Below are 3,152 nucleotides of genomic sequence, written 5' to 3'. Positions count from 1 at the left end.
CGGCGCGTAAGGTGGGGGAGGGGTCCCTATTCGGGCGCCAATTTTGTGGTAAATAAAATTACCTATACTTAATTTATGCGGTAAAGTTCAATAAGAATAGTTCAGTCAAAAATTAAGAGGCAAAGTCCGTGGCATCTGAGTTTTATGTATTAAATCTTTTATTGAGTACAGGCTGAAAAATGTAATGCACCTCAATCTGTGATGTGGGCCGACCCCACTCCGGGGAAGCCAAAGGCGGAGATCACAAAGACGCCCATGGCCTGGCCAGTGGGTCACATTGTTCGTTAACACAGCAAGCCGCCTACAACCCAACCGGGCCGGCCGCGTCATAAGAGGTGCTACAAAGGTGCAAGCTGGGTTGTGCTAGTGCAACATGAAAGAACCATCAAACTGTTAACAACCCCCCACCCTTCCCACCCTTGCCCTCCCCTCTCCTTGTCCATGTCCGGGAATAATCGAGTAGTTACTGTCTTCCACTAAGGGCCTTGTGGTACTGCGCTCGCCTGACCTTTACGCTTGTGGGAGCCTGTCTTGGGCACTGGGAGAGGCGTCTCCGCAAGGCGCAGCAGGCGCAGGTAGCGTGGGCAGCTCACCTCACGGAATTCCCCCGTAAGTAGGTCGAGGAATGGTCGCCAGAGCTCCGCAAATTCCGCCCCCCTCCCCGCCGCTGCCAGGGACAATTTCTCCATCCCCAGGATCGCCCAGAGCCGATGAAGCCACCCCAGCTGTTGCGGAGCCTGTGTTGCTCTCCAATGGGCCACAATGTTCTGGACTGCCGCCCCCAGGGCCAGTGCGATCAGCCGCCCCCTCCAGGATTTCAGAGGATACATGAGGGCGTTCGGGAGGCCTAGTATAATGTATGCCGGGAAGCGCGGCAGCTGTGTGTCTAGATGTGCGTCTATGAGGTCCAGGATAGGGTCCCAGTAGGGGCGAAGTGCCTTGCAGCTCCATAGCAGGTGTTCCAGCGTTCCTAGCTCTCCGCACCCTCTCCAGCACCTATCGGGCATCCCACTGGTGTATTCTCTCAGGGGTATGGTACCAGTACGTGGCTACCTTAGTTAGCGTCTCGGTGAGCCCTGTGTGGTGTGCTGAATGTCTGGCTCTATGGAACACCCTGTCCCACTCCTTCCTTGTGAGCTGCCGCCCCAGGTCCCTTTCCCACCTGACCTGTCCCGCATTGTATGTGTGTGCGTGGGTGAGGAGCAGCTGCTGATAGAGGTCTGAGATCAGCTTCTTATCTGAGGTGCGTGTCAGCAGCCATTTTTCATAAGGCGTGAGGTGTCGTTGGGCACCAGGCCGGATCGAGGGGTGGAGCACCCAGTGGCGCACCTGCAGGTACTGTAGGCGTTCCGATTCGGCCACACCATAGTCCGTCTTGACCTGTTGGAACGGGAGGATCCCCTTGAGGTCGAACATGTGGCCCGCCGCTCTGCAGGGCGTCGATCGCCAGGTCGTAAACGCTCCGGCATCCAGGCCTGGCGTGAAGTCGGGATTTTCAAAAATGGGGGTCATAGGCGAGGGAAAGGTGGTTAGGCCCCTGGTCACGGCCACTCTGTCCCATACTCTCAGGGCGGTGCTGGTGATTTCAGAGGCGTACAGATTAGGGGGTCGATGCTGGCGCGGCAGGAAGGGCACGCCCTGGAGAGTGCGGCCCGCCACTGCCTGGTCCAGGAAGAGCCAGTGCTTGCCGGACTCCAGTTGAAACCACTCCACGAAGGTGCGCAGCTGCGCCGCCTGGAAGTACAGGGTGAGGTCGGGAACACCCACCCCGCCGTTCGCTGGGGGCAAAGTGGCGAGGGTGTGCTTGAACCGCGGTCGGCGGCCGTTCCAAATGAATCGCGACAGTTCCGACTGGGTCTGTTGCAGCCAGCCGGCCGGGGGATTCAGGGGGAGCGTCTGAAATAGGTATAAAATCTGAGGGAGCAGCGTCATTTTGACTGCGGCGATTCTGCCTAGCCACGAGAGCGTGAGCGGCTTCCATCGCCGAAGCTGTTCCCGGATTTTGGCCGTGAGTGCCTCATAATTGAGTCGTGCAGTACCCCGTACAGTCGGCGCCAAGCGCACACCCAGGTATGGGACGGCCGCGTCTGACCACAGTATCTTGAATTCGGACTTAATCTCGGCCACCACTTCCGGGCTCAGGGAGATGTTCAGGGCTTCAGACTTAGCTTCATTGATCTTAAAACCCGAGGCCAGGGCAAAGGTATGGAGCTCCACAAAGAGAGCGCGCAGGGAACGCATCGGGTCGGTGAGTGACAGCAAAACGTCGTCCGCGTACAGGCTGATTTTGTGCGTGTCAGCCCCAAATTTTATGCCGGAGATGAGCGGGTGTTGTCGCACTCTCTGGGCCATCGGTTCCATGTATAGTGCGAATAAGAGCGGCGATAGGGGACAGCCCTGGCGTGTGCCCCTGCCAATATCGAACCTCGGGGAAGTATGGCCGTTCACTCTCACGGTGGCGTTAGGCCGGCGATAACAATTGAAGATGCGGTGGCGTAATTTCTCCCCAAACCCGAAATGGCGAAGAACCTGGTCGAGGTAGGGCCAATGCACCCTGTCGAATGCTTTCTCCGCATCAATGGTGAGGAGCATGCAGTCCGGTTTTGTGCGCGACCCGGCCTCTATGAGGTGTAGCACTCGCCTGGTGTTATTGCTGGTCTGCCTCTGTGGGATAAAGCCTGCCTGATCCGGGTCAATCAACTGCTGCATGTAAGGCGCTATGCGGCTCGCCAGTATTCCGGTGTAGAGTTTCAAGTCAACATTCAGCAGCGAAATGGGCCTGTACGAGCCGCAAGCCGTTGGGTCGCGGCCCGGTTTGGGAATTACAGAGATCGAGGCCTCTAGCAGGTCTGGATGTATAGCACCGGGCGTGTCGAAGGTGTTAAACAGGTCGCGCAAAAGTGGGGCAAGCTGCTGACAGAAGGTCTTATAGAAGGCCGCAGAAAAGCCGTCAGGGCCTGGGGATTTCCCCACTTTGAGGCGGGCTATGGCAGCGATGACTTCCTCCAGGCCTATGGGCCGTTCCAGAAAGTCCGCTTGGGCTTGATTGAGGGCGGGGAGTTCCGCACCCCGTAGGTAAGTCGGCCCAGCGTCGGGGTCCAGGTGGTCCGCATCGTACAGTGCCGCGTAAAAATTGCCGAAGGCCGCTGCGA

This window comes from Lissotriton vulgaris, chromosome 1_1, assembly GCF_964263255.1.
Source record: "Lissotriton vulgaris chromosome 1_1, aLisVul1.2, whole genome shotgun sequence".
Lineage (NCBI taxonomy): Eukaryota > Metazoa > Chordata > Amphibia > Caudata > Salamandridae > Lissotriton > Lissotriton vulgaris.
The sequence above is the reverse complement of the archived record's forward strand: the minus strand, read 5'-3'. Positions refer to the sequence as shown.